This window comes from Echinops telfairi, unplaced genomic scaffold (assembly GCF_000313985.2).
Source record: "Echinops telfairi isolate 266 unplaced genomic scaffold, ASM31398v2 ScPeMD7_443;HRSCAF=831, whole genome shotgun sequence".
NCBI classification, from domain to species: Eukaryota; Metazoa; Chordata; class Mammalia; order Afrosoricida; family Tenrecidae; genus Echinops; species Echinops telfairi.
The window spans coordinates 67,261,227-67,280,558 of NW_022104341.1; positions in this window are offsets into that span (position 1 = coordinate 67,261,227).

The following is a 19,332-nucleotide window of genomic DNA, read 5'->3' on the forward strand; positions in this document are numbered from 1 at the left end:
ATGACAAAATACCAATTTATGAACTATCAAGGGCTCATGAGGGAGGGGGGAGTGGGGAGGGAGGGGAAAAATGAGGACCTAATGTCAGGGTTTTGAGTGGAGAGAAAATGTTTTGAGAATGATGTACAAATGCGCTTTACACAATTGATGTGTGTATGGATTGCGATAACAGTTGTATGAGCCCCTAAAAAACATTTTTAAAAAAAAAGAAAGAGACAGAGGGCAGGAAAGAAAGAGTGTCTGCTGAACCTACCCTTCATTTGTGTGTGGTCTAGGTAGGAATCTGAGAACTGAGGGGTGGGTATTAGTTAAGTGCCACATGCAGGGCAGGCACTTTATTCAAGACAAAGACCCCCTGTAGTTCTGATCCCACCAAGAGACAGTGGCTGCCCCTCCAGGGGAGAGATGCCTGGCCTGTCAGATCCTGGAGTGGCAGGTGACTCATGGAGCTGTTGAGATTTAATGTCCAATGTTTGCTTAGCGTCCTTTCTTCTTGGCACTCACTAGGAAGAAAAATAAGTGACTGATCTTTCTAGCTCACAAATTTGACTCGTGCCCTCAAGAGTCTGCAACAGCAACCTGCTAGTTATTGGATAAAGTCTCCTTACTCGGTGGGCACAGCCTTCCACCATTTCTCTCGGACCCAGGTCTATCCCTTATGGGAAGGCCTCTCCTTCCTCTCTTCTCTCGTCCCCAGGCCCTGCCTCAAGCTCTGCTCTGCTCCAGGGAAGGTGAACTACAAATCCTGGGCCACCTCAAGCTTCTGGGTTTGGGCTACTACTTAATCTGCCTGGGTCTGTCTTTCTTCCTCCCTCTCTTCCTCCCACCTGCTCAGACTTTCTTCTTTTTAATGTTTTTCTTTTCTTTTATAATCTGCTTGGCTACATTCTACCTTTTCCTTACGGCCAAACTGATACAAACTCTTCTTCTATGAAGTCTTTCTTGTTTCCTTAAGTAAACAAAAAAACACTCACTAAACTCACTGTGATTGTCTAGTTAATTCCTACTCATAACCATGCTTTAGGATTGCATACAACCGTCCCTGCCCCTGTGAGTGTCCAAGACTGGTCATCTTTAAAGGACAAGAAAGTCCCATCTTTCTCCCAAGGACAGGCTGGTGGTTTTGAACTGTTGGCCATGTGAATAGCAGTCCAATGCATAACCACCATGCCACCAGGGATCCTCATACTTCCTTGGTAGATTCTTTGCATCCATTCTGTTTTTATGGAAGAGAAATATCATTAGTTCCTTCATTTTGTTTTCTATGAGTCAACAAATTATTGGAGAGTAGACTCTATGATCCCCCCTCCTGCCCTCATTATCTAGTTTCTGGCTTGCAGAAACAAAAATAATCACCGATACTGTGATGATCAAGTCAACTCCAAGCCATGCCACTGCAGCTGTTTCAGGACAGAACCATTCTCCATAAGATTTTCAATGGATGTGTTCCTCTGAAAGCAGATTGCCAGCCCTTCCCTCTGCTGGGTTTGAACCACCAATCTGAAGTATCAGTAGCTGAGTGCTACTGATTTGTGTCACAGAGGTACTCTTACTGCCTGGTATGGGTCCTGAATAAATGAGAACTGCATGGAGCATCACACTTAATTTACTTTACTTGGTATACATAACATAGGTCCCATTCCTGGTTCTGTGAAAGTTCCCATTCCTCATGCATTCTGTCTCTTGAGTGTCACCTGTGTAGTGAGGTCAGGTACCCTGGATGAGCCCAGTGACTCTGAGAAGGAGTACACACCTGAGCAGCCTCACCAATGCCAATGGCAGAATCCTAAGGGGCCTCCTAGAATGTGTGTGATATAACCACAGTGCTAGCCCTGGTAGTAGGCCCCTCTAATTTGGTTTTGAAAACATGCGGTTTTGTCCTTGTTCAAATATTGATTTTAGGTAACTGGAGCCTGGCAGAAAAGGCCTCTGCCTAGGCCAGCGGGCTGTTTGTTGCTTTAATGACATTTCTGTGTGTTTGTATAACACGGGCTGGCGGTCCAGTCGTCGCTCCCAGGGAAGATTTACAGGACTTTACACTTTGGAAGATATTGAGGCAAACTGTTGATGAAGGCCTGGGGCATAAATCAGACCTAGTCAGTCCAACAAAGGACACTTTGGAACATTTTCCAACTGCCTTCTCCCCTCGTGTGTAGTGAGAGGTTTGCTCGAGGTCAGCTGGGTTTACAACATACTTCCTACGACCCTTGTACTTGATGGAGTAGCTGGAGGAAGCAAGAAAAGGGAGTGCATTTACATGGGTGCTGAGCAGGCAGGGTTGCTTGGTCTTAGAGAGCTTTATTTTCTAATTAAGTTTCTTACAAGATGTCTGAACTTTACAAAAGAAAGCAGTTGGAAAACCATAGAGTAGAAGACTTTTGACATCCATCTAGACCCCAAACTTTAGCCAGGGTCCTAACAGGAAACAGATGGCTCACTTGAATGGAGTTATTGAGGGGTGTTTAATGGAGGGGCCTTATGGCATATGCAGAATTAAGAGAGGGAGAAGCACCTTGGACAGGCATCATAGGACAGCCTCGCCACTTCGGGGGAGAGCCAGAGCAACAGCTTCAGCTGCAGGAGAGGCTGCCTGATCACAGTGTGACCTTGATTGGAGAAAACAGCCACTGCTAACTTGTGGCCCAGCAGGAAGAGCCAGGGAAGAAATACCTTGAACTTCTATCTCTCGCCCTTGGGTCTCCAGAAGAGATCTCCCATGGGCTGAACTCAACCAGAAGACAAAGGATTGATGCCTTCCGCAGAGGCCAAGTTCCTGGGGTCCAGAGACTGGGGGTGGATAATGGTGATGCAGAAGTAAATAGAAACATACCCACCTTGATCAAGGTCCCTGCAGACTCCTGAAAAGGGGTACTGGATGGAAGGCCTGGCCTCTTCTTCTCCACCCTCCATCAGTCAGTAATCTTCAGACAGACACCGCACATCGTCAGTGGTCTTGATTTTGGTTTTAATCAGTGTGTGTGTGGGGGAGGGTTGGCAATAATTTCTTCAAGCCTCTTCCTGTTCTTTGAAAAATAATATGTTGTCTAACTGAAGAGGGAAATGCTGGTTAGGAGAGTTTAACAGGAAATAGTAAGGGGTATTGGCTAAGATCACGGACATATCGGGGTCTCAGTGCTGGTTCTCTCTCTTACTATCTGTGTAACTCTGAGCAAATCACTTTACCTTTTAAAGCCTCAGTTTCACATCCATAAAACGGAGACAATTCTCTTACCATATAACCTTGAAGCCATGATATGAATTTAATCATGCACTGACTGCACTTAGAATATTAAGTTCTAAGCAGCTGATTAGAAACCAATTGACAGGGGTTGTCATCTTCAGATTAGAATCCATTGAAAAATAATTATTATTAAAGCTATTATTTAAAAAAATAATCCATTATTAAGGTTTTCATTCTCTGTTGATCTGCACATACTTTGCACTCTAATCTTCTGTTCCCTGGTTTCCTGGACAAAATGCAGCAATTTGGGGAGAATTCTCTGGGGTTACTCCCAACGATGATCTTTGAGTTGACTAGGATACCTTCAATGTCTGACTCGGGGAAAACCACTTTGTATACACCAGAACTCAGGTGCTCCACCTCTGCTGTTCTTGGAGATCACAACAAACATTAGCATCTTTCGGGAAAACCATGTGTTCTGCAACCCCCACTGAGCTCAGCAGATCCCCACAAACTCCCTTGGGGCGTGCCAGATTCAGCCAGACCAGGCTGGTCTGCGCTATGTTCTTTGCCACATGGAATCCCAGTTGAGAGATGGGCCCTGATGACCCATGGCCAGCTTCCTCATCCTTGTTCTCCTGATTCCCACTCCCTGGAGGTTTGGGGAGACAAATAACCAATTCCGATCTCAGCAGTTGCCTTTGGCCCTAAGTCTGCACAATTTACCTCGGCTCTCCCTGGGACCGAGAGTGAGGTCACTGAAGGAGCAGACAGTGAAGATGACTCCTGGGAGGGCAACAGTAAAACATGCTGTCAGGAGGCCGGAAAGAGCCCTGGTGTCACGGGGTCCTTGGCAGCTGTCTTTGAGAGGTAAATAACTCCAGAAAGTCCACTCTTGGAAGATAAAATGTGTGCTTTTATGTGTACCAGAGGCCATCTCTAGACTCGTCTCTCATTTGGTTATTTCTATGGAACCGATTTCATTAAACCTCAGGAATATGATGTGAGACGTTGAGCAAAACGTGGAATGGTGAGTGTGTCATGGACTTCCAAAAGCCAGAAGGGCTGAAGTAGGCTGGGGAATCTGGTTCACATCCACCTCTGTAGTCCTTCTCCTCACCCTCCGCGTGTCAGTCCCTCTGGACTCAGAGTTTCTCCTACCACCACACTCTTTTCTGCCTTGGGATTTAGACATGAGCCACCCAGAGATGTTTCCAACACATTCTTCAAATCTCAACCTAGACATCGTTTCTCCATCACTCCTCTCTCATTCCCCATATGGACTTTTCTCCGTCCTGACGACACAAACACAGTTGTGATCCTGCGAGTTTGAGCAGCCACTTTGGAACAAGAGGTAGACGTGAAAAAGTGCAGAAGGAGAACTAGAAATAACCCATAGTGTTTAATAAGCTGCTAGTTGAAAAGTTAGGGGTTCAAGCCCTCCAGCCTCTTTTCAGGAGAACGAGGAAGCTGGCTCCTCCTGTAAGGATGTGAGTTGGAATCAGCACAATGGAAGGAGGGTTTTGTCCAGCAGTGAAAAGATGTCCTCTCGATTTCTTATGCGCAGGAATGAAATACATGTCTGTTTACACTGTTTGGGTTTTCAATCACTGTCAACTGATCACCATTTCAGCTGAAATAAGGAATCCAGCACATGCAATAAAAGCAATTGTATTTGCTTTAGTCTGTCCTATCTTGAAGTGCTGGGTATTAAAAAGCAGACAGACCAATGTTGTCATTTTTCTTCTTCCATGGATTTCTGTGTGTCTTTGAGCTTTCTTATCTACAAAGTGGGGATAACTAGGCCCTTGAAGGGAGCTGGGTCAAAGGGCTCTTGTGTTTGATTCCTCGAAGTAGGTTTTAAAAAGGCTAAGGGTTACAGAAAACACTGTAAAGCTCCATTATGATATCATATCATTTTATTTGGGACACTTTTCTCGACACATTCATTTCCTTTGAACTTAAGCTGAAAGTTTTGCCTTTGCTCCACGCCTGTAACACCTCCAAAATGGCGCTTTTCATCTTCACTTCATTAGTGTACGTTTACGTCCCTGGGAGAGCATTCAGTTCTTGAAGATGAGCTCTTTCCATCTACTTTGATATTCCAAATAGAGAAAGCACAGAAAAATCAACTACAGCAACAATATATATTCCAGGAATTTCTTTCACCCGGGTTTTTGTCATCCCCATCCATGCCCTTCTGACCCTTTGCATTTTGGTGTTCAGGGTTGGGAATTTCTTCCAGTTCTCCTCGATGGCGATATTATTGTTTAATTGACAATGGTTTCCCTACTCAACTTCTTCATCCTATTAAGTGAGTCACAACTGAGGCATGGATTCCTGACATAGAGCAGCCATCTTGATGTATTTGAAGTTTAGTTTATAACCACCTTCATGTTTTTATGAAAACCGAGAGCAGATTTGATTCCTTTTAGATAAACAGACAGACAGAAATGGATGATAAGCTTAGGCATTTCAAGGTGGAGGGACAGGTCTCAGGTCACAACAGAAAGCAGGTGAGAGGCTGGGTGGGAGCCCAGGCTGGATCTTTGCATAGCCTGCCACATACCTATCACTCCTGGCCTGTGGCTTGTGGCCTGTTTTGCATTGAAATGTCGCATGAGAAGGTCCAGTCGTGAATTTCCTGCTAGCATGGATGCAGGCACCTCCAGCTTTTCTATCTGACCTTTGGCTTTCTATGGCCAGCCACTGTGTGGAGGAAACTGTCGACAGGCAGCCAGGCAGCCAAGTCTCTGGCTCCATATGCTGTATTGTCCTTATTTAGATTTGCTTTCACTTAAACCAGCCCTGATCTTGCAAAACATGTTTATTCTGGTTTCCTCTCCCTCCTGGCTGCTTAACAAGTACAGACTCCAATTCTCAGACGCTGGCCAGCCAGGTCAGGGCAAGGAGGAAAACATGAGATTCAGAAGGAAGAACTCTGAAGGTCCTTTCTCCTCAAGATTTGTGCAAGATGGGAAGGTGTTATGTATTGAATTATGTTCCCCTAGAACAGTGGTTCTCAACTTGTGGGTTGTGACCCCTTTGGGGGTCGAATGACCCTTTCACCTGATTCATAACAGTAGCAACCGTTATGAAGTAGCAACCAAAATAATTTTAAAGCTGGGGGGGTCAACCACAACATGAGGAACTGTATTAAAAGATCGTGGCATTAGGAAGGTGGAGAACCACTGCCCTAGAAGCCCTGTTGCTTTAGTGGCTACACATTGGAATTAGGGAGAAAGACATGAGATTCCACTGAAGAGTTACAACTTTGGAAACCTTCAGGGTTAGTTCTACCCTGTCCTTGGGTTCCTATGAGTTAGATTGACTTCATAGTAGTGAATAGAAAGTCTGTATCATAAATCCAAACCTCTATGCCTGTGACTATTAGGCTATTTGGGATGGATTGTCATTGTATGTTAATGAGACAGAATTAGTATAGGGTATTGTATAGCAGAAAAAAGCTTTGCCTGGCTCCATGCCATCATCACAGCCATTGCTTTTGCATTGAAAGCCTTCCTCTTTTATGGTTACCATCTATTTTACCAATCATGATATCCTTTCTCCAGGGACTGATCATTCCAAATAACATACCCAAACTCCCATCTAAGGAAGATTTTAGCTCTATTTCTTCTAACATAGATTTGTTTGTTCTTCTAACAGTCCATGGCATATTCAATATTAGTTATTATCTGTTATTGTTAGGTGCCACTAAGTCATTTCTAACTCATAGTGACCGTATGTAATAGAATGAAACATTATCAGGTCCTGTGCCATCCTCTCATTCATGCTACATTTGAGCCCGTGAGAGCCACTGTCAATCCATCTTATTGAGGACATTTTTTTTTAAGCTGGTGACCTTCTTCACCAAGCCTGATGTCCTTCTCAGGGGACTGGTCCCTCCGGAGAACACGTCCAAAGCATAAGAGACAAAGTCGCTTCATCCTCCATTCTGAGGGACAATCTGGCTGTACTTTTTCTAAAGCAGATTTGCTCATTCTTTTGGGTGGTCCATCATATATCCAGCGTTCTTCACCAATGTTATATTCCACTCCATCAACTTTTCCTTCTCACTCACTGCTATCAAGTCCATCCCAACGCACAGTCACCTTATAGGGCAGAATAGAATTGCTCTTTGGGATTTCTGCGGCTCTCCATGTTTACAGAAGCAGAAAGCCTCATCATTCGCCCCGGGAGCAGCTGGTAGCTTCAAACCCCCCAACTTTGGGACTATCAGCCCAAGTAACCCACTCCATCTTTAAGGCTCCCCAGTCTTACTTATTGTACTGCTTTCACATACACGTGAGGCAATTGAAAAGACTATGGCTTGAGTCAGGTTTCTCTCAGTCCTCAAAGGGATAGCTTTGCTCTTTAACATTTTAAAGAGGTCTTGTGAAACAGATTTTCTAAATATATTACTTGATTTCCCTTTTAAAAACAACAGCACATTTTTTATTATAAATTGGGTAAAGGTTTACAGAAAAGGTCATCAGTTTAACATTCAAGGAGTCATACACATTCTATTTCATCTTATATTTTGGAATTCCCTCAATGTAACATCACACATTCCACTTTCACCTGTATTTCCTGACTTCTTTCCACATTCTTTCCTAACCCTTCTGAATGTTATCCTTAGGTAAATGCTGTCTCTTTGAACCCAAATGGTCAATTATAAAGCATGCACATATCACTAGTGTTATTATTATCCTTATAGATATGTCCATTGTATGGCTTAAAATTGAGCCAAAAGGGAGAATTCAGTTCCAGTCCTGAAGAGTGAGTTTCAGAGTACAACAGATATGTGTATATCTCTCTGTGTGGTGGTGTACTGGGTTATCCAGTAGACTAACCTCAAGGTCAGGAGTTCAAAACTGCCAGATTCTCTGAGGAGAAACATGAGGCTTTCTACTATAAATAGTAACATGTCCAACTCTATGCAGTTCTATTGGGTCACTGTGAGTCGGAATCACCCATGACAGTAAATTTGTTTAAATAAACTATCTCTCTATCCTTCTCTGTCTCTGTCTCCATTGCTCGCTCTCTCCCTCTATTTCCTCTTTCCCTCCCTCCCATACCCACTCAGCCTGTGTGTCTTTCCAACTATCTATTTGTAAATCATTGCAGTAGATTACAGTTGTAGTAGAATAGCATTTCCTTCTATTGCCATTAACTTCTACTCCTCCCAGTGTCCTTCCTTGCTTCCATCACGCTTTTCCAGCCTCCTTATTATGGTAGGCTGCCCTCTCTTTCCTGTAAGTTCTTGACATCTTCTTGACTTCTCCATTTGAAGGTTTTATAACTACACTATTTCCTTCTGTTACTTTGTAATTGTCTTCATTACAAATTTATATCCCTGGTCCCGTGTTTTCAGTTTTGTAGGCTTGTTTTACTGCAGACATTTCCTTATCTGGCTTGAATTCTGGGTGGCATTGTCATCTATATTAATCTCAGTTTGTCTGTTGTTAGTTCTCTGTCTGAAGAACTTCCTTGTGTATATCTTGAAGGATTGTTCTGATTTTTGCAAATTCCTTTAGTTTCTGTTTATCTGCAGAATGCTAAATTCACCATCATTTTGAAGGACAGTTTTGCTGGATATTATGCTTTTTGGTTGATTATTTTTCTTCTTGAGTTTTATATATGCAATCCCAACTGGTCTGCATGGTTTCTGCTAATAAATCAGAGTTTAATCTTATTGATTCTTTGTTTTAGGTAATTGGTCCCCCCCCAAACTGCTTGTCTTCGATTTTGGAAAGTTTGTTTATGGTAGGTGGTGTTAATTTTATTTTGGGGTCTATCCTGTTTAGTTTCTTGAATGTATATCATCTAATTTTTCATGATGTTAGAAAACTATTCTTCTAACAATTCCTTCATAATTTTATTCATCCTTTTCCCCCTTTATTTTTTGATTTTGGAATTCCAATTACACATCTATTATTCTTCTTAATTGTATCCCATATAATTTTTACCTTAACTTTATTATTCTTTTATCTATTTGTAATTTTAGCAGATTAGTATTGAGAGATTTATCTTCAAGCCCAATTTTGTCTTCTCTTAATTCATTTCTACTCCTTAGTCCTTTCAATGTATTATCTATTTCTAAAATCTTAATATTAATCTTCTGGAATTTTATTTGCCATTTCTGTATAGTTTCTAATTTTTTTGTCAGTTTGATCTTGTAGAATTTTACTGTGAATTCTTCTAAACTTTTAATTTTTTTCTTGTACTTTCTTGCTGTAACCAATCTTTCTCTTAATCTCTTGGAGGAATATAGATATATATTTAAAAATTGTTTATTCATGCCTCTTATTTCTGAGAGGGTCTGATGGGTCCATGGTTTGGTCACCTGCTTGAGCCATTCTAGATTGCTTCTTCATGCAAACTGAAAGTGTCTGTTGTCTCTGAGACACTGTGATGTTGTCATGTTTGTATTTAATTGATATCACTTTCTTGGTGTGTTCTTTGGCATAAACTCACCTGTATCCTGACAAGTGAAACAAAGAATGTGACTGTGTGTGCAGTTCTCTGTTTGCAGTAAATCTAGAGAATTGGGAATGGGTTTGGGTGTCATTGGCTACTGACTACTGAAGATCAAGTGGCACAGGAGCAAGTAGTGACCCCTTAGCCAGTAGGTAGGGCTACAGCATTGAGAGGTGTGGTGGGGTCATGTGGGCATGGTTAGTATCTCCCATCCAGTGGGATAAGATAAAAAAGAAAATAAACAAAAGCAAAAAAGGCAAAAAGTGGGAGAAAGCTAGCAAACCATAGCAGGAAAGTATAATTTAAATACTAAAAATAAAAGGGAAATAAAAACAAGGGAAAAATAAAAGAGAAAAAATACAATATATAAAACTGGGAGGGCCCACAGAAGAATGCACTTTGAAGGACAGCACTGAAGCCACAGCTTGGGGAGAGGGGCACGTCTGATTGGAGCACTCAGGATAAACAAAGAGGGATGGAGAATGAGGGGAACACATCCTGGCCCACCAAGCCCCAAGTATGATATTCCTGCCAAGAGTAGACAATGCACAGAGAGGACCACAATGGGACATGACATCCCTCACTGGACCATAGCACTACAGGGGACAACACTGGTGACACAGTGCAGGGATTCTGCCCACTCTGACCCCATTACACTGGGGCAAAACACTAAGGGCATGCAACAGAGCAACAAGGGGAGCAAAGTGGTGAAATACCCGGGGAATACCAAAACTAGACTGGAGGGACGGAGTGTGGCACCCCATGAGACTCAACTTGAAAACAGTCCTAAAGGTCCAAAAACAGACCTGTAACTATCTATAGGCTGTTCCTTTGTTGTCAGTGGCTTTGTTTTTGTGGTTATTTTCTTGGTTTTGATTTCCGTTGTTGTTTGGTTTGGTTTTGCCACTTATTAATGTCTCTGCATGTCTATCTAGATAAGACAGGCAGGATAAGCTATTTGGAGATGAAAACAATGGGACCAACGGTTCTGGGGGGATATGGGAGATGGGTAGGTGGGAGAAGGAAGGGGTGGTGGTGAACCAACCTAGGGGCAAGGGAACAACAAGTGAAATAAAATCAATGGAGAGAAGGGAGTAGGATACCAAGTGGAGCTTAATCAAGAGCAATTAACAGTGAGGAATTACTAAACCTGAATGAAGGCTGAACATGATGGTGGGACAAGAGGAGAATAAAAGGAAAAAAGGAAAGAACTAGAAGGAAAAGTATATTTATAGAGGTCTAAATACATTTATAGAGGTCTAAACTTATATCTATATGTAAAGAATTAAGGTAGAAGATGGGCATTGGGCCTCTACTGAAGTACTCCCTCAACAAAAGAACATTTTGTCCTAATGATCCAGCATTCTGTGATGCTCACCTTCCCAACATGATTGCTGAAGCCAAAATGGGTGCATAAGCAAATGTGGTGAAGAAAGCTGATGGTTCCCAGGTATCAGAAGATATAGCATCTGCGGTCTTAAAGGCTTGAAGGTAAACAAGCGGCCATCTAGGTGAGAAGCCACAAAGCCCACATGGAAGAAGCACAACAGCCTGTGTGATCATGAGGTGTCCATGGCATCAGGTATCAGGCATCAAAGACCCAAAACAAAATCATACCAATGTGAATGGGGTGGGGGTGGGGGGAATGTGGAGTGGAGAACCAAAGCCCATCTGTAGACAATTGGACATCCCCTTAAAGAAGGGTCAGAAGAAGAGATGAGCCAATCAGGGTGCAGTCTAGCACCAATGAAACATACAATTTTCCTCTAGTTCTTTAGTGTTTCCTCCCCCCTGCCCCGCCCTGCCCACCACTATCATGACCTCAATTCTACCTTACAAATCGGATATACCAGAACATGCACACTGCTACAGATAAGAGTCCAAAACACAGGGAATCCAGGATAGATAAACTCCTCAGGGTCAACAATGAGAATAGAGATACCAGGAGGATAAGGGGAAGGTAGGGGGAGAAAGGGGGAATTGACCACAAGGATCAACATATAACCCTCTCCCTGGTGGATGAACAACAGAAAAGTGGGTGAAGGATGACAGAGGACAATGTAAGATATGAAAATAATAATCTATAACTTATCAAGTGCTCATGAGGGAGGGAGGGCAGGGGAGAGAGGGGGGAAATAAGGTGCTGATATCAAGAGCTCAAGTAGAAAGAAAATGCTTTGAAAATGATGATGGCAACATATGTACAAATGTGCTTGACACAATGGATGAATACACGGATTGTGATAAAAGGTGTCAGAGTACATTAAAAGTACTAAATCTAAATAAATGGATAAAAGAAACTTGGACAACGCACAGGGAAGAACCAGGAAGACTGGATGGAAGAATTCTGGAGTCGGGTGAGCAGATTAGAAGTGTCGCGAGTGACCAGAAGGACAAGCGATGGGTCTTGGACGAATGACAGCCAGAATGCTGCTGCTTAGAAGGGAGGATAGTGAAACTTTGTCTCGTGTACTTTGGACATGTTATCAGGAGAGATGTGTCCTGGAGAAGAACACCACACTGGGTAAAGGAGAAGGTCAGCAACAAAAAAAAAAAAAAAGAGAGAGAGAGAGAGACAGAGAGAAAAAAATCTGTTAGGGATACGGACTGACAGTGTGGCTGCAACAATGGACTTAACCATACTGATTGTGTGGATGCTACAGGACCAGGCAGCATTTCGTTCCCGTTTACGTGGGGTCTCTGTGAATTGGAACCGACCCAATGGCATCTAACAACAACAACACATGGCATCTGCTGTACGCTCAGCATCTAAAAGAGTTCCTGAAACGTGGACATTCTGAGCATAAACCAAACCAAGCCAAACCCACGCCGAGTCGATGTTGACTGAAAGAGAACCTATTGGACAGGGTAGAGCTGCCTCTGTGAGTTTCTGAGACTAACTCTTTATGGGAGTACAAAGCCCTGCCTTTCTCCCATGGAGGGGCTGGTGATTTCAAATTGTGAACCTTGCAGACCACAGCTCAACGAATAACCACTATGCCTCCAGGCCTCCTTTCTGAACACGAACACTTAATAAATTGATCAGAATAATAAAAAAACTGGGGGGCGGGGGGAGGAAAAGAACAATAAAGAAAAAAACTAAGAGAAAAGTAAAGGAAATAAAGAAACGTGAAACAGAAGGAAGGCAGATAAAGAGGAAAAGGGGGGAAGAACAAGGAAAGTAAATACTGTAGGTGATCGGGGCCTCTCTGTGGGTTGGCATCCTCTGCCAGCCAAGGCACTCACAGACGTACAGGAAGGGAGACAGAGGTGGGACCCACTGTCTTACATGGAATCCTTGATGGCCTATATATTGTCTGAGGGTCAGGATACTTAATCCAGAAATGACTTGTACCTTCTCAGATGGTGGCTAAGGTCAGGATCCTTCTTCCTGGAAGGTATGATTCGGACCCAGAAGACAGTTAGTGACAGGGTGGCTGGTCGTGGAAAGATTTCTTACCTGTTCAGGAGTGGTCATGGCCCCACCTCTGCATGGTGTGCTGGTCTGATCCAGAGTTGGGATGGTGCACCCAGTTTTCGATTCATACAGGAATGCCTCCAAACGCAGGCTGGAGGGGCGATGCAAGGGCAAGGGTGTCACTAATCTCAGGGTGGGTGAGGGGAGTGACTGGCTGCCGTCTTAAATACTGCTTGCAATCGTTCAAAATGGTGCTGCTGAGTCAGGCCAGATGGCAATTCACCTCTAGTTCTCCTTTCTGGATGCTTCTGTTTAGCTTCTTCTAGTGTATATTCAATGTCTACATTCTTACCTCTGAAGATCAGTGTTCCACATCTATTTCATTTAATCTTTGTGCCGGAACATCTGCCTAGTTCATCATCCTGCCAGAAATCCCACATTGCTTGATTTCTTTACTACTAGTTCCATGAGCATTGACTGTGGATCCAAGGAAAATGAAATACTTAACTCCAATTTTCTCTCCATTTATCATAATGCACTTTACTGGTGAAATTGTGAAGAGTTTTTTTGTTTTGTTTTTAATCTAAAGATGTAACCCGTACTGAAGATTGTAGTTTATGTATCTTCATCAGTTAGTGCTTCGTGTCCTCCTCACTTTCAACAAGCAAGGTTGTGCCTTTTTATATCAAAAGTTGTTAATGAATCTCCCTCCAATCATAAGTTGGGTTTTTCTTTATATAGTCCAGTTTCTCTGATTATTTGCTCAGCATACAGATTATATAAATATGATACAAAGATACATACCATTTCTGATGCTAAGCCATGTAATGTTACCTTGTTCTCTTTGAACAACTTCCTTTAAACTTATATGTAGCTTCCTGGCGAACACAATTAAGTGTTTTTAAATTCTTATTCTTTCTTTTTAGCTATAATTTGTTATTGACCACATAAATAACTTTGCATAGTAAAAAAATGCACAAATAAACAGCTTTCTAGGGGGTCTCTGTTTTCAGTCATCTGGCATCAGCAGAAATATCCTTTATTTCATGTTCTCTTCTGAATCTAGCTTAAATTTCTAGTAGTTCTCTTTTGATGTACTCTGCTAATGTTTTTGAACTACCGCCAGCAAAATTATACTGTGTGTTATATTAATGATATTGTTTGGTAATTTCCATGCACTGTTGGATGATCTTTCTTTGGAATGGGCACAAACATTGAGCTTTCCCAGACAGTAAGCCAAGAATGTGCCTTCCTAGTTTCTTGGTATAGTTAAGTGAATACTTTCAGCTCTACATCCATCTGTTGAAACATCAATTCCTGGAATTTTGTTTTTAGAACATGCTTTCACCACAGCTTGGACTTCTTCCTTCATTACTCTGGGTTATTGATCATATGTGAGTCTGAAATATTTGAAGATTGACCAACTCTGTTTAGTACATTTTCTCTGTGAATTCCTTTTAAATTCTTTGGGTGCTCCCCATGTTGTTCATTATTTTGGCCATAGAATCCTTGAGTATTTCATCTCAAGGCTTGGATTTTCTCTTAAGTTCTTTCAGTTTGAGAAATGTCAAATATGTTCTTCCCTTTTGGTTTTCTGACTCTATGTTTTGGCACATTTTTTAAATAATACTTTACTTTGTCTTCTTGGGAAGAAGAGTAGTGTGTATCTTGACTTCATCCCTTTTGAGATATAAAGGGGCTTAAATGCGCAAGTGAGGAAGGAGAGATGAGAGAAGAACAATGCCAAGCCACATAAAGATTTTACATAAACATAAGCTAAAAAGAAGCAAGGGCCTTCCTCTAGAATCAACAGAGAGAGAAGGGTTTCTCTTAGAGCTAGAATCCTGAATTCAAATGGAAAATAACTTTTTGTTTGTTGAAACTACCCATTTGTCAGATATGAATAGTCTTGCTATGTCATGCAGAGTGCACTAGAAAGTGGATTATAGCAGACATAGTTTGGTCAAAATTTAACACCTTATTATTGATCTCCTTTTTGACTCATTCAAAATTTGTTCTAGTTTTAATGTTGTCTACTTTCTTTTCAATTAAGGGTTTCTCGATTTTATTCTGTTATTACTGTTTTGTTTGTTTGTTGTATGTTTTTCTATATATGAATTCCAGGATAGGTATATGAAATCTATAGAGACAGTTACTAGATTAATTGTTTCTTGGAAGGATGGCAGAGGAGGTTGGGGGGAAATGGGTAGCTGTTAACAATGAGTATAAAAAAGAACAAAATTTTCTAAAATTGATTGTGGTAATGATTGTCCAACTCTTCTTGGTATGACCGAACTTTTGAATTTTATGATATGTGTATTATGTGACAATAAAACTTTTTAAAAACAAACAAACAACTACTCACCTCTGTGGTATTTCAAGGAGCCCTGGTGGCACAGTTGCTATGAGTTGGCCTGTTAGCAGTTAGAGACCACCAGTTGCTCTGAGCGAGACAGATGAGGCTTTCTACTCCTATAAAGAATTGCAGTCTCAGAAATCCATAGGAGGCCATTTTATCCTGTCTTATAGGGTCTCCATGAGCCAGAATTGGCAGTGAGTTATGGTATTTCTGTTAGAGAAGCACTAGAGAATGAAGGCACATGGACACAGTCTCTTTAGGGTATTGCTGTAACCCTTGGAAATACTGTAGTCATTCAGAACACTGGATTGCTGAGACTGACTTCCTCTTAAAGAGCAAATGAAATTCAGGGATGATAGTACTTTACTCTCTTGAAAGCCAAATTGTTTTAGAGCAATAGCAATGATAAAGGTAATTTTAATAATATAACTCATTGTGTTACATACTAATTATAAACCAAGTGGAGTTCCTGAATGGTGCCAACAGTGAACACACGCAGCTGTTAACCGACAGCTTGGAGACTTGAGTCCATGCAAATGTTGATCGTAAGTGAAGAGAGGTGGTCCTCAGACCAGGGTCTTCCATCTGCCTGATTCCAGTGTGCATGCATCCTCTAAGCAGTTCAGAGAGCTCTATGAGTCAGAATGTTTTCATTTTTAGTACCTTTGGAAAATGGAAATATGTTGAAATGGTGATGTTGGTTTGTGGAAGAAGTGGAATGAGTGGAGAAAGATTCCCAAAGGATGCTTCCTGCTAGTGGTGGAGGGAAGTAATAGTTAAAAAAACAATCCCCTGAAAAACAATCAACAGAAAATATTTTTTATTTTCAGTCACTCTTTCATGGGAAGTAGAATACTTTTTATCCCAGATAATCTTTCTAAAACCTGTGCCGCACACAGATGGATATAGCCCTCTTTCCAATAACAGCCCCTGCATTGAATTAAGAAGTACCCCAATGCTAAGTGGATACTAAGATCAGCAATTAAAAGAGGTGGGCAATGTGTTGGGTCAGTGGGTGAGGGACAGGGGTGAATCAGGTAAGGGGGAACCCTTTGGAGGCCACCCTAGGTCTGTCATTTTGATAACTGGTTTCCTTTCATTTCCTCATGTCTTCTGTCTCACTCTTGTTATAATTATCCATCATTTATAGTGTCCTCCAAGGGATGTCACGGTGTTTGACAAGACTCACAGTTGGCCTTTAAGAGGTGATTATGGCTTAGTTTAATGAGTGTGAAAGAATTGTACTCATAGTCTTGGGTTGTTCTTCTAATTTTTCTTTCTCTGTTCATCGAATGTCAAGGGCTACTTTTGGCATACTCTCCCTAGAATAAAGGGAAGCCATGGTCATTTTGCAGAAAGTAAGTTTGATGTTCTCACCTATATGAAGTTGCGGTTAGGTGTTGTCAAGTCTGTGCTGACTCAGGGCAACCCCAAGGGCACAATCCTCACCACCTTGCTATGTTTGAGCTCATATTGGTTGCCACGGTGTCATTCATCTTGTCGAGGCTTGTCCTCTTTTTTGCTGCCTATCTCCTTTACCAAGCATGATGGCTTTCTCCAGAAACCTACCATCCTTGGTTCTAAATATTCTAGCTGTACTCCTGCCAAGTCAGGGTTGTTCTTTCTCCTGGCACTAAGTAATATATTCAATATTCTTTAATACCTCAGTTCTAAGCCACCAGTTCTTTGGTCTTCTTTATTCATTGTCCGGCTTTTGCAGGCATATGAGGCACTTGAAAACATGACAGCCTATGTCTGGCATGCCTTGGTCCTCAAAGTAATGTGATATATTTTCCCGTTAACGTTTTAAAGAGGTCTTTTGCAGCTGGCTTGCCCAATATAAGAGGTTGTTTGATTTTTTGACTGCTGTTTCTATGGGTATACATTATTGACCCAAGTAAAATGAAATACTTGACATCAATATTTTCTTGACATCATGATGTTGTTTATTAGTCCACTAATGAGGATTTTTATTTTCCTTATGCTGTGGTATAATCCATACTGAAAATTGTAATCTCTTATCACAATCAGTGTTTCATCAGTAGGAGCAGAACAAAAATGTCAGAGGGTAGCATAAGAAGATACGGTAAAATATTAGAGTGAAATGTACCCAGATCTGGAATAAGAAAACCAAAAGGGAAGAACATATTTAGCATTTTTCAAGCTGAAATAACGGAGGAAAAAACTCAATTCTAAACTGAAGACTTGTATGAATAAAATATTGAACAACTCGGGAGTCATCAAAAGAAGATGGAAAGGAGCTAAATTCACATTATCAGTAGAACTACCTTTTACCTCTGGAAAATGGTGGATAATGTTCTCTGCTATAAAATGATAATGATACTTGATATTCACTGTCATAAAGAGATCACTGAAGATATGGTGGAAAGTGTGCCAAAGAAACTAGTTAATGCCTGGCTATTAGGGGGAGAGAAAAAAAGGTTTGTCTTTTAAGGTTTGTCTTTGAACAAGCAGCCATCTGAGTGAGGAAGCATCTACTGGGCCTACACTGAAGAAGCAAACCAGGCTGTGTAATCCAAGGATTGTGAATGATAAAATCCAAACTCTAAAGGAGTAATGGTATCCAAGCTTAAATTGTGACCACCTGGTTTGCAGGAGGCTATTGAGGACAATTGGAGCCCTAAATTCATTCACAGGGTCCACCTGAGGACTACATCTCCAGCAAATGCCCTCGGACCATCGACCAGGAATGTGATTAGCCTTGCTCTCATGCAGAGTATAGAGTATTTTTGTTCATTTTTGTTTTCTATGTGGTTTTGTGAATGAAATCCAGGGTGGGTAGAATTAGAGAGTCAATGACTACATTGATAGTTTTTCCTGGTGGGGGCGGGGGGATGGTGGAAGAGGTTGGGGGAAAGGGGAGCAGATGACACTGAGTTCAAGAAAGAAGTAAATGTTCTAAAATTGATTGTGAAGATGATAGTACAATTCGCTTTAATACAATTGAACTATTGAATTATATGATATGGGAAATATATGCCAATATAATTCTTTTTAAAAGGGAAGATGGAAGGAATATATAGAGTCACTATGCAAAAAAGAATTGGTTAGGTTCAACCTTTTCAGGAACTTTTATATCATCAAACAATGGTACTAAAAGAAGAAGTCCAATCCACACTGAAGGCATTTTCTAAAAAAGCATGGCTCCAGGAACTGACAGAACATCAGTTCCAATACAATGCTGAAAGCACGCATTCATCTATGCTAAAAAAATTTTAAGACTGCTATCTGATCATTCGACCAGAAGATATCCATATTTGTTCACATGCTAAAGAAAAGTGACCGAACAAAATACAGAAATTATCACACAATATCATTAATATCACCCATAAGTAAAATTTTGCTGGAGATAATTCAAAACCTGTTGCAGCATTACATTGGCAGGGAATTGCCAAAAATGAAGTGCAATTAAGAAGAGGATATGAAATGAAAGATATTATCACTGATGTCAGATTGGTCTTGCACAGAAGAAGAAAGTAGAAGGATGTTTATCTGTGTTGTATTTATTATACAGAATAAATTAACTGTGTGACATAAAATAAATTATGGATAACAAGCAATCGTTGTCTATGTTGTACTGTGGTGACTTGTATGTGGTTGTAATACTAGAAGCTATGTCACTGGTATTTCAAGTACCAGTAGAATCATGCAAGGAGATTCTGGGTCGGCAAAGCTTCCACATTAAGTACAGAATGTGAGGTAAGAATAGGCCATGCCTCCACTCAAGTACTCCCTCAACACAAGAATACTTTCTTCTAGTAAATTGGCATTCTATGATGCTCACCTTCCCCACACAACCGCTGAGGAAAAAGCAGGTGAATAAGCAAATGTGGTGAAGAAAGCTGATGGTGCCCGGCTATCAAAAGATATAGC